This window comes from Solanum lycopersicum, chromosome 12 (assembly GCF_036512215.1).
Source record: "Solanum lycopersicum chromosome 12, SLM_r2.1".
NCBI classification, from domain to species: Eukaryota; Viridiplantae; Streptophyta; class Magnoliopsida; order Solanales; family Solanaceae; genus Solanum; species Solanum lycopersicum.
In genome coordinates, this window is record NC_090811.1 from 9,122,179 (window position 1) to 9,140,769 (window position 18,591).

Sequence of the window (18,591 nt, forward strand, 5' to 3'; positions counted from 1 at the left end):
TGTGTTACTTTATATCTGAGCTATATCAACACTTATAAAGTGTTACTTGATATCTCATATATAGAAACACTTATCAAATTTTGATTTTATATCTCATATAGACCAACACTTACAAAGTGTAACTTTATATCTACCTAGAGCAACACTTTGAAAGTGTAACTTTATATCTACCTAGAACGACATTTATAAAGTGTCACTTTTTATCTACCTAGAGCAACACTTACAAAGTGTAACTTCAACATTTATAAGCCTACATGTAGGACAAATATATATAATATATTTACATACATACAAGTGCCCTAAAACACAAAATGAACTAATCATTAATTGAAGCTATATATTTCAAATAACCTTCGAGAAACATTTCATGGACAACCAAAAGATTGAAAATGATTGGTTAAAGTTCTCTAATATCAACAACATCCAAAAAACCAAAAGTGTCATTCAAATGTATATAAAAACAGTACAAAAATTTCTTCATCTTTTGCCACTATAGATCGAGTTTACTTCTGGCCAAATTCAATTTCAATTACCTGCATTTCTGCACATTTAAAATAAAATTATAAGTTTGTGAATTAATTGTGGAAGTGCATAATCAGAGAGAATTCTCTGTAAGACAACCAATCCAAATCTAAATAGAATTTCAATGTAAATATTACCCATTATAAAGACTACAACATTTGCGCAATCTTCTGTTGCTGGCTCTCTCAAATTAAACTTCAAAGTTTAAACAGAGATAAAAGATTTTTTATAGGACAAGTGAGATAATTGTTGAGATATCAATTATTTAATTGCATATAGTAAGAAATATATAATATGAAAATGATTTTTTCTAATCCTCTACTTACTCTTTCAGACTTCACAGATAGTAGTAACTTAAGAAGCAACAGAACTACTTAGTAATTATGCACTTTCTACTTTAAATAATTCTGCACTAACAAGTCTTGAATGGTACATGTCTTAACTCTAATAATTCTGCACTAACAAGTCCTGAAAGTTGTACGATAATTCTGTGTACTTGCCTTGATAACCAAATAAGAGATACTCATCACACTGTTCCACTAATAATTCTATAGTTGATACTTCCAATAATTTAATTAATAATTCTATGCAGGATGAACAAAACAATAAATAAATAAGGATACAGTGGAGACACAAATTAATAATAACTCCCTCAGTAACAACATATTGGGCCTGAGAACACTCACACGAACACACAAGTATTGCAAACAAACAAGAGATGACCACTAGCAACAAGGTTCATAACATAGTTTAGAATGACCACAAAAATCAATACATAAAAACATGAACATGATATTTTCAAAGAACTGTAGCATAGGGCAAGGTTCATCATCACACTGCATCGCTAGTTCATACATGGATGAGCCAAAGTATTGTAAAGGTTCAATAAATGCAGGTACTCCATTCCCTAAGCCCCTAGATAATATTGTTGTTTAGGAAGTTGCTGATATGGCTGGAAATCGCAGGACACTAATAATTTGAAGGAAAAGAAATCTACAGGGAGGGATGAAATAACTCTTGTTTTGCAGGAGGTTATGAATATCCCTTTTCACTATAATGAAGCCCATGTTATTGTTATTTTAAGTTCAAAAAATACAGACAGTGAACAAAAAAGACACAAAAAATACAAACAGGAGAAATGTTTAGTAAGAAGAGAAGGAATGCTATAAAAAGACACAAACAAAATCTTGAACAAGGTCAAGATTTGACAGACAGTGAACAAAAAATACAGGACTAGGCTGCAAGAAAATCCCCTGCCAATTTTTCTTTCCCATTTTCTCTTCCGTGTCTATAGTTTAACATAGTCACAACCTCAATGCGGAGAAAGAAATCAAATTTCTTTATTTTCTTGTTTTTTGGGCTAGAAACACAGTACTCTTCTAAAATTTCAACAATCAATAGGGGTGGATTCACTGTCTTTCTTAAGGAAAACACCCCAAAAATCAAACTTTATAACTCCACGAGTAATGTTGATAGTAATCGAATTGACAGAGTCAAGTATAAAACAATTGCTAGAGATGCATACAAGATTTGACCAAACCAGAAAGACTGCTACATTAAGAAAGTGCAAATTTATGTCACTTGTTACAAATGTTCCCCAGGAAGTATATGAAGTAAAGTGGGATTTAGTGATTTTTTATGGACCAAAAGTGGTTTTCTACGATTTTAACATACTAGTTAAACCAAATGCAACAACATTTTGTCCTGCATAATTGAACATATATTAGTCTGCTATTGTAGAAAATATCCATTTGTTTTCCCATAGATCTAGGCACACAACTTATGTTTATTTCATTACTATAATGTTCCCTTAATTATCTTGAGAACACATCTTAATTATCTCTTTGTAAATTAGCTCCCTTTTATACATGTTTTAACATCAAGGATGCGTCCATTCATTGATATTTTAAATCATAAGTTTGAATCTCTCCATTTGAATGTTAAATAGTATATACATTTCCAAAATGGAGACATGAAGGACATGGTACACTAGAAATTACGGATGTCAAATTGGTGGACTGAACTTAGACAAGTAAAAATAAGTTTTGAATTTCATAACCAATAACACCAACTAAACTAGAAGAAAAACAATATTGACACTATTAAAAGAGAATTTGAAATGCAAAATACCTTTCGAAGAGCCGAATCTTGAGCTGACCCCGAAGAATATGGAAGATTTGTGCCTCTTACAGATTGTGTACTACTTGCATCAATATGTAAAGCACGTTTAGATCCAACACACCCTATTATATCTTGAAAATTCAATCCAGGGTTGTTTTGCCGCAATTGAGTAAATAAATGTCGCATTTCTTCTCTTAATTCTTCCTTTAGAGCAGTAATTTCATTGGCATGCTTTTGTTTTAGATTGTTAATTTCCTCATCTTTCCTCAAAGAACTTGTTGACAATGATCTACCATAACACCTAACTCGACCAGGATCCTTTCAAAATAATGCCCCAAGTGATTCATCAGCTGTTTCCCAAGAATTTCGATGATTTTGAAGTTCAGCCTATTGAATAAAATTGGCATCCATAGTGAATTGTAAGTACTATTTCATTTACAATCCTATGATAGAGATCAAGCATTAAAAACATTATGAAAATTATAAAAAATAATTAAACAAGGTCGACAAATAATTGATATCTTTTTGAACTTGCACAAGAATAAAAAGAGGAAGGAATACATGATTAGAATTTAATGTAGTCAAACTCCCCACAATAAAAATGTTAAGTCTGAATAAAGTTCAGTACTAATCCTTTTTGAAAAACATACTATTGCAACTTGGGTATCAGCCTGGATTTCATTTCCCGTCTTGGTACGAGTTGCAATAAATATTTCAAGCTTTGATGGTTCTTCGTTGTTGTCTTTGGCTGCACGCTATAGATTATATCAAAAGAAATTTTTAAAAATCATTAAGTTCTTATAAAGTACAAAAAAATGAAAATAAAATTTTGTATGAAATGTCAGCTAATTATTACTAATGCCACGCGAACTCTAGCAATGTTAATAGGTCCCATTCGATACCTCCACTTTTGTTTTCATGTTTTGAGAATTCATCTCGCATATAGCCTATTGTTAAAAACAATGAGATAATCGATATGTTTAAAAAGAATAGATATGATGCAGAATTAGTCGATGAGTTGAAATGCACCATTTTAACCATACTTGAACAGTTGGGTGTTTCCAATGCTCTATCAACTGGCGGAATCGATTATGTGGAATGCCATCAGGACATTTTGCTAGTATATCCTCAAGGGTACTGTTTTTATAAAAAAAAATCTTTTTAATTTTTTGCTTGTGTGGCCTCCAAGCATCACGAAGACCAGTCATCAACCACTTCTTTCCTTCTAATAGAAGTAGAAATTTGGACTATGCAAAATAAAATATATTTAGTTTCATTAAGTAAAAAAATATAATAAAATATGATTTCTCAAGAGTGGTTGTTTTTACATTGATGTATTCCCACATGCGCTTTTTAGTATCCTTTGGCACCACATGACAACTAGTGTACATCAAGCTGATGAATCTAGGATTCCTTGCAATTGTTCCTATAAAGTTGCTTAATTGTGACACTATCTTATTAGTTGGTCCCATCGCTTGTCCTTTATCAAATTTCACCTCCTTTTTTTCTTCCAAATTTATTGCATGAATATCCTTACATGTCATATGTCCTCAAACTATTTTTGGCTTTGACATTTCTATATTGATGTAACATATATGAAATAAGATATTTCTTTTTTAATGAGTTCTAAATCTTACAAGGTTTAAAACATACCTTTTGTAATACAATCAATGTCAATTTCGTCTTCGACATCACATTTATCTTTACTGAATTCTTCTTGTTCCACACGATCATTCAATCCTTTGTTCTGTTCATTAATAATAGGAGTATGCATAAATTCGACACCACTTGCTATGTTGTTGTCACGTTTTGTTTCATCGTCTTTGTGTTTCCCTTGATCATTTAGACACTGATCAAGAGTGCTAGCTGGTATGATCGACTTCCTCTTTACTTGTTTGCAATTCAGTAGATCAAGAATATCATGCCTTCCCTCTCCATTACCTAGTTTTGTTCCAGTCACATGTGCTAAAGCAGTAACATCTTTTTTGAATGACGTACAGAACCTAGAGTTATTTATTGGAAGTTTAGTTCCATTATCATTAATGGACTCTTCAAATTGAACTAACCTCTGTTTAGTTGGTCCTTTCCCTGCAATCATACGTGAGGTTCTAAGCTCTTCCCTTGAAGACGATTGAATGAATGATTTGTGCCCAAGCAATTTATTCTTTCCTTGTTGTGGAATGAATTCTTTGAATTCTTAATTTTATGTGGTATTGGTGCCTGCTCTTTCTTAGCTTTATCATTGCGTTCTTTTGAAAGTTATTCTCTCTTAATGTTTAATATGTTCGCCAATTCAGCACTTGATCGGTATTGCATATCAACATCCATACTCTTCAACGGACTTTGAGCTATGTTTTGATTAAAACCCTTTTTCTTTAGCATTGTTGATTCATTCATTCTTTTCGCTTTTTTTAAATCTCTTCAATTTGTTTTTCAATAGTAAGTAAACCTACAAAATAATAAAATTTGTTGAAGTGAAACAAGTAGAGCAATGTAATTTTTATACAAGGTTGACAAATGGATAGCTTATTATAGTAGATTTCAACATTTGAGTTTCTAATATCTTCATAATTTCTATAATTTCCGGAACTTCCAAAATTTCCTAAATTTATACATTAAAGTATTGTATAGTATTGCAGAACTTATACAATACCGTAATGTAATTACAGAAGTCATTTTAAATCATATAATAAGTCAAACACACATACACTAAATAATCAACCCAACAATCTTTGTCTGAGGCTTTTGATGGCCCCTCTCTGTAACATGCAAACATAATAGTAAATAAGGGTTAAATGTTGAATTATGACTCCTAAAAGTTTAAAAGTTGCATTCTTATCTTTTCAATAGTTTGAACTGAAAAATAGTTTGAGCACAACATGACCATCCATGTTAATTACAGGCATTAATGTAACAAAATCATGAAATTGATTCAGTACTCATTGGCACAACCATTATCATAAGTAACCTTAGCCGTGATAATCATACTAACATGTGCACACTGTTCCACAATGTTATCATCCTTAATTTAAGAGGACCAGTGTTCATAATACAATTGAGGAGCTACTTGGGTTAAAAATTACTTAACCGAATCATACTACACATGTTGCTTGGGTTAAAAATTACTTAACCGAATCATACTACACAAGTTGCTTGGGTTAAAAAATTAATCAAAAAATTTGTCATCATGATACATAGGGCAGTTTTAGTTTAATGTGACAATTACACAGACAGTTCAACTTTTTTGAAGATGACTGGAACAAACTAAAATGAGACTCGGTTAACTTTAATAAAAAAGATCGAATAGATCATAACAACTAATAATCTGATAATCAACAATTAATACATTTTCCTCAAGTAAGTAATAATCAGATAAGAAACCAACATAAATCGTATCAATTAAGACATTGTGAAATAAACAGACTCACTTCTGTGCACATTGTTCCATCATCTCATCACCATGTATTTAATATAATTATAATCCTTTTGGATACCCAAGGAGATAACAAAAAACCCAAGACCTTTCTGGCGAAACTTCTAGAGTTAAAAATGTGTTCAATAGTGACAAGTTTAGGAGGATAACATCAAAAACAATTTGCAGGTTCAAATCTAAAACTGGAGAGCTTCTTATTACGTAAATTAATTAAAGGAAAAGAGTTGTACCTCTCTCGGAGCGACAAACTCGGGACAACGACAAAACCAGAAGCAACTTCAAACTACAGAGTTCAATGCCTCTAATGCCAATTGAAAGCAGTAGCTAGGATTGAATCCCCTTAGCCCCATTTCCCTTTTCATTTTTCGCGGAAACAGTAACTAGGATCGAATCCCCTTAGCTCCTTCACATTTTTTTTCTTTATTTTTCACCTTCTTTAACATGTGAGGTCTTGGTTTCAATATTACTTATTTTATTTTACTCTAAAAACCCTGAATTTGACCTTCTTGAATAGTACTGAAATCTGGAAATTTTAGTCATTCTTCAACTCATTTTTAGACACATTTTTCATAAATTTAGTTGGCTAAAAGATGGTCTTTTCAATCCATTATATTTAATTGCAATGAACATCACATTGTACACACATTCAAACATAAAATACATAAGAATTTCATGTGTTATACGACTCTAAACAGTGGCTAAGGCACTGCCAATGTGCTAACACACACCACAACCTTTTTTATCACACTTTTAATATCATTTTCAAAATATCCCTCAGATAAGCATGCTCACATAGAATATAAAAACCCATCATTCATGCCTAAATCTAGCAGCACAACATACCCATCTTACTTATTCGTTTTGGAGCTAGGGACAAGGACATAAAAAGGAAACAACCTTAGTTTCAAATGAATCTTTTGAATCGTAAGAGGCCTCTTAGAAAAGGGACCAAGAGATAATAAGCCTATACCTGTTGATGTTGTTGAAGTGTGTAGCTGCTTCACAGAAACTCCTCCAAACCAAGTCCAAATTCTCCTCAACGTACACACCACTCGACGAATAACCTCCCTTTGCCTTGATGTTTTGGATTACCTTGCTTTTCTTAAAACATTTTGTGTATTTTCCAATTGTGAAGAACAATTGTTATTGAACTGTTCTTGAGCTTTCTTTTTAGTCAGAGCGTGAGAGAATGAGAATTGAGAGACGTGGAAGAGAGTTGAGAAATGGGAGGAAGAGAGTTATGAGGATTACAAGAATAAATTCAAGACTTAGTCAAAATAGGATTTAATTAAATTAATACAAAATCTTATTTATTTTAATTAATACATGAAAGGATTTATCCCTTAATGAATAGATTTCAATTGATGATTAAATCATAAATTCATTGATACTAGTGGAGCTCGAACAAGACTGGCACCCCATTTGCTAAATTAGTCACATCAGGTCGCCCCAATCCGAATTGCTCTTTTAATGAAATTAATTAATTAATTTATAAATTCCTCAGAGTATTTACAATATTACCCTTGTCCTTGAAAAGACCATTTTACCCCTGGACCCTCAAAACTTGAAATTTCCTCTTTTAAGTCCGGTAAAGGCTCCTTCGATTAAATATTCCTTTTCGCTAGCCTTACTTGGTTGGTTCAAACCATTCCAAGCTCAACTAACTCACCAAGTTAGTTTACTTGGTCGTGGTAAAGGTTCTGATGTCTGGTTCTAAATGTATCATTTCGTATGAACCTTGGTTTAGTCGCAAGCATTATTCACACCCTAGGTCCTGATGGTATTAATTTTTAGGTTTGTTACAATTATGACACGGGGTATACTTTGTTTTTTCCACTAGGAAGGAAATTTAAACTTTTTAATGTATTTGTAAAATTTCAAAAATGGTAGCAAAAAAGTTTTCTAAAGAAATAAAGGTATTTCAATGTGATATATGTGGTAGGTTCATTAACATACACTTTATTAATCTTGTAGATTATTATGGTATTGTAAGGAATATTCCATGTCCTAAAAAACCTGCACAAAACAGAGTTTTATAAAGAAAACATATGCATCTTGTTTATTGATATTAGATTAACGATGTTATTTCATGCTAACATTACTTTATTTCTACGGGTTGAAGAATTTCTCACTATAACTTTTCTCTTTTATATACTCTCTGAGGACCCAACATACATATTCTACTCTTGTAAGAGAACCAACTCCTAAAGCTAGCGGTCAGTCAGGCAAGGGTGGTACAAATGCTACCAATGGGACCACAATTTAGCAGAGTAGGGGTAGAGGTACCACTTAGACATAATGTGAAGATAAGGTCATTGTTATGTGTTTCTAGGAAGGCCATAGGTTGAGAGTTTTGATGTAGTTATTACAAATATCATCTAGTTTTCCGTTAACGTATGTTTGTATTATTTCATCAAAGGTCTATGTTCTCTTATGTGTAGGTATGGTAGATCTTGATATCTTCTTGTGTTTGAATTGGATCTTTCCTCATCATGTTATTCTTTACTATTATGATAATATTGTGAACTTGCGATGCATGGTGTTTAAAGGTTTGAGTTTTGATGTTTTGTGTGGCTTGTAAGCTACTATAGACGGCTTGTTCAGAGTTTCCGTCATATCTCATCCCTATTGCCCAGATTGACACAATAGAGTATTACCTTTCAGTGGTTCGGTGAATGTGAGAAATTCTTTCAAAATCTCAAGACTTTTTTGACTTCTACTCTTATATTGATTCTACCAAAAGATGGTGTGGAATCTATTATTTATTAATGATGCTTCAGGAGTTGAATTGGGCCACAATGGTAAGATGATTGCCTATGCTTCACGAAAGTTAAAAACCCATTAGAAGGACTATCTTATTCATGATTTGGAGTGAGCGGTGATTGTTTTTTTGCTTATGTTATGGCGTCACTATTTGAATGGGGTGAATTGTCATGTCTTCATTGACCATTAAAGTCATCAGTACATCTTCATTCAAATAAAGTTGAACTCAGGGAAGCTTAGTTTGCTAGGGTTTTTGAAAGACTACGACGTGAATATCCTTTATCATCTGAGAAAGTCCAATATGTTGACCCATGTTTTGAGTAGGAAAACTTTAGCATAGGGAGTTTTGTCATAATCAGTATTAAACAGAGACGATTATTTGGAGGTTTAGCCATCAATCTTTCCTCTTTGTAGATTTTTTAGGAAAGTGGTGGTTTGATTATTCATCGAGGCTCGATATTACTCTGTTGAGAATATAGAGGGTTAGTTTATTAAATATAAGTTTTGTCTTATTCAAGAAAAGTTGTTGAGGGAAATCCAAGGAGATATTGCTTCATTCTTATGGTGTATTGAGGATCAGAGGTGGGATTTGTTTGACCATGGTGGGTAAGTTGGTTATGTTGATTTTACAAGAGGATCATTATTCTCGATATTCTATACATGGACATTTGTATCACAATCTAAGTCAACATTATTGGTGGTATGGCATGACGAATCATAGTTAAGAGTTGGTGTCTAGGCATATGACATCTCAGAAGGTCGATTGTGAGCACCAGTGGAACACATGTGTTTCTCAGAGGATGATCATTCCTATTTTTAATTGGAAACAGATCACCATGGACTTTGTTGTGGGATTACCTACTATTGTAGGTAGTTATGACACTATTTTCATAGACGTTAAAAGGCTAACTAAATCTGCCTATTTCATTCAAGTTTGTATTGAAGTACACAGTGGAGATATTTTCTTAGCTTTGTATAACTCAAATTAATCGTATTCATGGGGTACCTATTTCTATTTTCTTTAAATGAAATGGAATATTATTACCATTTCTAGAGAGATTTGGTAATTAGGACTAGCACTTGCACATAGCAAATGACAATATATATCACACTAATATTTAGATAGATCCATTCGAGGCATTTTATGGTAGGTAGTGTAGACCTCTAACTTTTTCATTTAATTTAAATGTGATGACTCTTTAAATACATACTTACTTAGAGAGACCATGGGGTAAGTATGTATTACTCATGATAGGATATTTATGGCTCAAACTTGACAAAAGAGTTATGTTTATATGAGAGTTTGAGCCTTGAGTTTACTGAGGGTGATTATTTTTGGCTCCAAGTGTCACCCATGAAGGGTCTGATCAACTTCGGAAAGAAGGCATGCTTAGCTCTAGATTCATTGTTCCTTTTTAGATTCTGATTCAACTTGAAGAGATGGTGTATAATTTGGCCTTGTCGCCTAGCTTATCAATTGTGCATTATGTGTTTCATGTCTCCGTGCTTTTGGAAGTATGTGTTGCATCAGATTCGTATGCTTTCGCTTGATTTTGTGGTTTAGGTTCTAGAAATTTCATTTGAGAATTAACCTATTTCTATACTAGATAGGTAGGTTTTAAAGCTTATAAGCAAGGATATTACTTCAGTGACGGTGTAATGGAAGCAGCGTACAGTTATAGAGGTGACTTGAGAGACCGAAGTCGACATGTATGCCACACATCTCCAACTTATCAAGGCTTTGTATCTCAAACTTTTTGAGGCTTCAGGTGAGTTATTTTAGTTTACGTTTAAGTATGAATATGTTTTTAATAATGGATAATGGAATCACCCAAAAATCAGTTCTAGAATTTTTTTAAAATTTATCATTTTACACTCTCTCAGTAGTTGTTCCAAGTGATTTCTGATAGGTTTGTAAGAAGAGTTTTGAAGTTCAATAAAAAGTACTGGTATTTATAAAATTTGAAGTTTTGAAAGGCTTAAGTTGATTAACGTTGTTTTTAGAGTCATTTGGCATTACAAATCTCAAACTCGGGTTCTGTCTTCCATGACCTCTAGAATGTGGAATTTGGTCTAAAAGAGTTTCCAGTTTCTTATTTAGGGGTATTTTTGTGGATTCCAGGTCATAAGTAGGAATTTGGATAATTTGAAACTTTTTGTTGACTTTGGTAGAAATTTGATGTTTGAATGCTTCGATCAAATTTTTTTTATAGTTTTATTGAATTTGGAATATGACTTTAAGCCTAGGAGAGGTACTAGTTGAATTTTTAGAGGTCCCGAGGTCAGGTCAGTATTTTTGAGCAATGAGTTAGTTTAATGCAACTTTCAAAGATTTTGAGTCAAAGGGACCTCATTTTCATATGTTGATGGTTTTATTCAGACTTCAACATTGAGTTTAGATGGTTAGCATATTTAGTTAGTGTATACGGGGTCCTAGATAAATCTTTATGGTCCTTTCGAAGGGATTAATTGTTTGAATTGTTTATTTATGGTGTATGCATTACCTCGGGTTCATGAAGGGATTTTTTTTCGCGATGGTCCCCTTATCTAAGATCGGCTCATGTTTACAAGGGCTCGAGCCTTCAGATCCTAGCATTAGCAAAGACTAGCTCGCGTTTGCGAGAGGTAACTTAGGGGGATTGTGTTTGTGATCAAGACTTCACATATGCGATGCTCGCATTCACGAAGTTGATCTCGCATATGTGAACCCTGATAGTATGTTTTCAAACATGGTGTTTAAACCCTATTTTACTATCTTCAAACTTCTAAAATTGGTATTGGCGATTTTAAATGAGGTTCGAAGGATTCATTGATTGGGTAATTATTTCAAACTCTATAACTCATCAATCTATTATTTAAATATGATATATATGATCAAATCAAGGTTTTTAGAAAATTTGGGAGTTCTTCAGGAACCCAAGATTTTTAATAAATTAGTGATTAAGGGTTGATTATAGATCTATTTTGAAAATGCGTTTTCACCAATTATCTCCAAATGCTTTGGGTAATGTATTTTTATAATATTTTCATATTAAAAGTTATTCTCTGAATCTCATTTTTGATTGATAATGTCTTTTCCAAATTAATTGATATATGTGTTTTTAGTTTCAGAATCTTATTGTTATTACTTTATTGACTAGATTGTGTTGATTTGCATACTATTCAAAAAGACGGAAAGTTCAAGTCCGACAGTGATTTGTTGATTTAATAAGGCAAGTGAACTTCTGAGCCTCTGTTAATCTTTTAGAATCACGTGTTCTCCTTGTTGTATATGTTACAGAGAAATGAGAATTGGTGATTGGTTGAATTTCTCAAATTAATTTATCTTATGGATAACAAAGGGGACAATGTGATGGTAATTGTTATGTGGTATATTATGAAAGACTTGAACGGTGATATTTATTCGGCTATTGATGAAATGCAATAATGGTGGTCGTGTGATTGTGTTGTGGATTTGTCATCTTTAGATTATTGTGTGAACATGCATATTTGGATTGGTTCTAAATCATGTAACAATGTTTATATTATGGTTTTGCAGAGGTCTCTTCTAGTGGGTGATATTGATATTGAGGTTCGTTTGATGAATGGCATTGGTGTCGAGGTTTCTTTTTGTGGGTACATGGACATAGTGAATCCCTATGGGCTCTGGTGTGATATTCAAAAGATAGTATCATAGGACAAACATGTATCACTCTATATGAAATTGCATCACACATTATTATGATTACTGATTCTACGTAGTTTGAAACTCATGATTATGGAGTACAAATTGTTGGGAACTTTGGTTAATGAACATGCTACTTTATTGTGATTGACCTATAATTGTTGAAGCATTGTTACTAAATAATGTGTTACTTGAAATTGTGAATTGCTAGGTTGGGGCTGATCTCTCTAGAGGTTGTACTTGTGGAGGTCTTGTTGGGATTAAAATAGAAATCACTTTCTATTTGTTTTACCTTGTTTAATGTTTAGGTTTCTAAGTACGATGTTGTTTTGGAACTTACACCTCTACACTTGAGTATGCTATGAGCCTAGATCTACGAGATTCTTCTTCTTGTCTCGAGGCTTTCCTAGGGAAACTTTATCGGCAGTTGACTTTCACTTCAGCAGGCCCTCTTGTTCCTTATTTATATTATTGTTCTGTTTTCAAAACAAAGACAATGGGACTTCTAATTATTTAAATTATGTTGTAATACATTAGTGGATTGTACACATGACAACTAGATTTTAGGGAAGTTTAAGAGATTGGTTGAGTGATTCATATTTATGTTATAGTTAAGTTTCACATTTACATTGTTATATGTTGAATTTTTGTTGACTTTTCATTGTGGTATAGACGAGTGTCATAAGACCTATTTTTGGGTCATGACATTAACCCTAGTATTTGAGAATTGATTTTTAGGTAGATTTGACCTGGTTTCCCAAAATAACTGATATGGGTGGTTTTGATTTCAAATTCTTATTATGATTGCATATCTAAATAGATTATGTTGATTTAGAGACTTGTCGAAAAGAGAAGACCCAATTATGATTGTTTGATTTCTTTAGGCAAGTAGACTTCTTAAATTTTTGATAAACATATTTACCTTTTATGTCATTATGTGATTGGAGTAATGAGAATTGGTGAAGCTTTTCATATATGAATTCTGTATATTATTAAATGATGAATCACTCTTGTCATAACAATTTGGGGTAAAAGTGAGAATCTTTTCTGTTTGTATGATTTCATGATATTGTAGGTAATTGGATGAATATGATGATTAAATTGATCATATGTAGTGATTAATTGTTATTGCATACTTGTGTTAGAATTAATATCTTCATACTTGATCATTGCAGATATATTTTGCATTGGTTTTGTACAACTTCTACGATGAAACTTTATGAGGATGAAAGGAAATAAGAAATTCGCACGTCCATGGCGAATTCAATGAGTGGAAATAGAGAACGGGCCACACATATGTCACGCCCAGAGACTACCCCCTGAACATAGACGTGAAAACAGAACCTAGGATGAAGAGTTACTCGTAGCAAATCCTACAAGCATATTATAAGCAAACTAAAGTAAATTCAAGCAATAAATACTAAGTGGAAAATAATTATGAGATAATCTAAAATGACGGGAAAATACCTATATACTATCTGAATAAACAATTTGGTAAAATTTTAATAACAACTACATATGAAACTCAAAACTAAGACTAACATTTTTTATGACTAAAATAAACCTATAAATGACTAGAAGTTTTAGGACATGTCCCAACTAAGTCTAGGAACATATAAACTACGACTAAAATCAAAAGGAAACATGTTTTGCGTCTTCGTGAAATGAGGACTCGCCACTGATGTTGTTGAACTGGAGATCAAGAACCGATCTATGCATGATCTAGAAGTTGAGGACGTGAACCTACATCACGAGAAGATGTAGCACAGAGTATGCGCTAGTATTTGAAAGGTACAGAGCATGCATGAATTATATCTAAATAATAATCATAACTAAAGTAAAGTATATACTGAGTAATGATATGATACAAGCATCATACAATACTAAATGATGAAATCATTGAATGCAATGACAAAGTTCATAACATATTGAGAATGTGTACTAAACTGATAACATGGTCAATGCAATAGAACCTAATTGAAATGTGGGACCTATTAATGACCAACATAAAATTGCATGACCTAAATGTGGAGTTTGATTTATACGCCACATTGACAGGAACAAATATACCCTGCCAGAGGTATAAAGGCATGAAAAGAGTGATCGCAAAAATGTTTCCCATAAAAGGGAATTACAACCTACAGGGCACGTAGTTTTGGGACATACAAGTGACTAACCTATTCCACTCAGTATTAAGTCTTCATCCAACTTATTATATAATTTTGCAATTTATAATTGAAATGCTTAAAATTATTGATTGCTCAAATGCTGACATGCTAAAAGAAAATGCAACATTAATGTACTGATAAAGAAACATTTATAATTGAGCATGTTTAATTGTTTGATATAACCAACCATGCGTAATTTATGAACTAAAATAAATACATAACTTGGATTTATACAGAAACATGTTGAATATCATGATATACTAATTAGGAATAGTAAAGTAACTAATTCATGATATTTTGCTGAAATTCTAGAAACCCTGGGTCTAGTTAATAATAACGGAATTAAGAATTTGATTGAACTTTAGCAACCTAATGGGTGAAGGGAACCCACTAGTTAAATCCCATATATCTGGTGATGAATTCCACAAAAAAACAATTTTGGGGATCAAACTTATGGAAAATAAATGTGTTCTTGGTATGGGTTTTGTTGCCTCTTACTCCTCCTTGCAATCTAACTTTTAGGAATTTGGGTGCATCCTCCACTTATGTTCCTATGCTAAATCTAGCCAAAAATTCATAGTTTACGTGTTAAACAACAGAGTTTAGGGGTCCAACACATAGAGGAAAAACCAAATGACCCTAGACTTAACTATGGGGGTGTAACCAATAGACCAGACCGATAGACTTTCACTTGAACAATGGTCCATATTGGTGTACCATCCTTCGATGAATGGACTTAAATTTGGGGTATCGATCCATAGAGCAGGACCACGCCCTGTGGCCTGGCCTATGGTTCATAGTTTCACTCGTCGGTCAAAACATGGAATTTTTTTTGGATTATTTCATGAAGGTCTACAAGTGTCAATCCAAGGACCACTAGCACGGACCGTATGTCACCTCACAGTCTGTAGGTGGTTCCCAACGGTGGCACCTATATCTTTTATAATTTGCATGTGCTTTGTGTATGATACTAAAAATCATTATCGAGTAAAGACTAAACTATTTAAAATGGAGGGAAAGAGTTTAACCCTACCACAAAAAAAAAACTGACTCGTAACTTAACTAAGTTCTAAGAACATATAAATATGTTAAAATGCAAGTAGAAATTGAAGGAACGTGATACTAACACTGAATTTACGCATGAATGACTGTTTCATTAATGAGGAACTATTACCTCAAGCTGTAGTGTAATTGGAATGAAAGAGGTGAGGATATTTGTCTTTATGACTTCATCTTCTTCCCAAGTAAATGAAGTGACTTTTTTGTTTCTCAATCATTGAACATGACGATAGAGAATCTAAAATGGCACATCCTCACGAGTGAGACTATCTTTTACCGCCAAACTTTCTCAAGTTTGAAGGACAATGAATCACATACACAATTTTTCAGCGACGAAATGTAAAAAATTCGATGCCCTACTGCTAGTTCTGTTGGAAACTCTAACTCATAAGCCACATGTCCAATCCTTTTTTGTATATTGTTAGGGCCTATGTATTTCGAATTAAGCTTCCATTTATTGAAAAACCTCATCACCCCTTTCATAACTAATAATTTTAGGAAAACTCAATCATCTACTTGGAATTCTAATATATTCTCTTTACAACTGCATTAGACATCTAGAGACTCTATGTTTTCTTAATATATCTATAATGTGTTGCACTTTATCCATAACATCATTAACTGAATCAATCCCTATAAAGATTGATTCACCTAATCATCAACCTTAGGAAAACATAAGCAACCATCTCCCCCGGGAGAAACCTCTTCTTTATGCCGATGAACTACACCTTCCACCTGAAGCACTTTAGGATCACTATCTTGTTTTTCCCCAACCTCCGCTACCAATGAATATTTTGATCTTCCTGGGTTATTGCACCACCATCTGGCATATTTGTAAGACAACTCCTAAGCGAGCAAGACAATGAACATCTTTTGCTGAATCATTTCTTTCTATCACTACAGATACTACACAACTTATATATATATCATCTTTTTAGTCTTAATGTAAAAGATAAATCGACCTAAAGACACTGAGTTAGTGCCCTTCCATTATAGATTGGCTCGTTTGGAAACTAAAACTGAATGATCCTATTTTTACAATCGGCTGAGACATAATAAAACAGTAACCAATCAATGCCTAGATTGATATTGAAATCTACCATTTCTAACATTACAAGGATTGAGGTGTTTTTCAGAGAGACTCCGAAAGGGTAATTTATCTATACCCGTCTATCAATAACTGGGTCACTAAATGGATTAGAGACTGATAAGGGTTCTAAATCTTTTTTTAGGATGACACCTAAGTTTATTGCTACATAGAGAGTTACAAAAGAAAAAGTAGTCCATGGATCTAATAACACATAATTATCTAAATTAAAGACTCATAACGTACTAGTGACAACATTAGAAGAATCTTTCTGTTCCTGGTGAGCGTGGATAGCATGGAACTTGTTCTGGCGGTGACTACCACCCATACCATATGACACACCCTAGTGATTTGGGCGACCTACTCGTGTTGCAGAAACTGTAGACTTAGCCTTATTGTTATTACCTTCTTGACCTTTATTGGCAAAAGGACAATTCTTCACCTTATTGCAAGACTAACAACACCAAAAACATCATTCCTTTCTTACAATACACTCAACTAGATGGTTCTTACCACACTATGGACAAGTTGGTAGGTCTTATTTCCTGAAACACTTCCTTGAGACTTAGAGACTAGTGCTCTTCTATTCCAATCTTTTCAAAATTGTAAGTGATTTCCACCACCCGATTTCTACTAACAACACTCATGGTTCTCTGTTCTAGCTTTCGTGTTGAACCTAACTATTTACCTAAGCTTATATCCCTCAACCCCCTGATTGTGTAATAAGTCATACTCTTAGAAAAAAGTAAGATAGCGTGTAGAAGCTCTACATTTGAAACCTCATGGTATCGAACTGGAAGGACTGCGTAAGTGTTACATGCATTAGCATTCCGTGGGTAATAACAATGAGGAAGCATGATCTTAATCACATTACATAGTGTTTGTAACGAGAAGTTGGATCATACGTCATACATGATAACATTAGCAATAAAGTGACGTTTTCCTTAAACACCTCATATCCTCTTTCTAGTTAGATGTGGTGCAATTTACAGCTATAAAAATGACTCTACTTAGTGCGGCTTTTCAAACATCCTAGGACAATCAAACCTAATGTTTTCATACCGACGCGGTTACTGGACCTAAGATCACGAGTGTACCTAAGCTAACATTGTTGGCATATCATAAGCAAACTTAAGTAAAATAAAACAACAAAATATTGTCTGCAAGCCAATCATGAGATAATATGAAATGATGGGGAAATATACATACACAAAAAAAAAACTGAGGAGAGTTCAATGAAAACTGATGATGAAACTCAAAACTAATATTGAAACTATCCATGTTTGAAATAGGCCTTTAACTAACTAAAAGTGTTTGGACATGCCCCATATATGTCAAGAAAAACTGAAACTAAAGATTAAAATCAAAAGAAAAAATGTCTAACGTCCTTGATAAATGAGGACTCACCATTGATGTTGTTGAACTAGAGATCGGGAACCGATCTATGCATGATCTGGAAGTTGAGGAACTAAACTTACATTACGAAAAGATTTAGCGTAAAGTATGCATCAGTACTTGAAAAGTACTAAGCATGCATGATAGATTAAAGTTAAATAATAATCATAACTAAACAAAAGCATATTCTGAGAAATTATATTACATAAGCATGATTTAAAACAGAGAATAGTGAACATGAAATTAGTGAATGCAATGAACAAGTTCATAACATGTTGATACAAAATAAAGAACATATAACATGGTCAATGTAATAGAATCTAACTGAACTATGGGAGCTACTCATTACCAACATAATACTACAAGACCTAAATGTGGA

General features: G+C 33.1%; 1 pseudogene; it reads left to right on the forward strand.

Moving 5' to 3' along the window:
• Nucleotides 1–1,660: 1,660 nt before the first annotated feature.
• LOC138340560 (uncharacterized) lies at nt 1,661–2,134 on the forward strand (annotated as a pseudogene).
• The last annotated feature ends 16,457 nt before the right edge of the window (nt 2,135–18,591 follow it).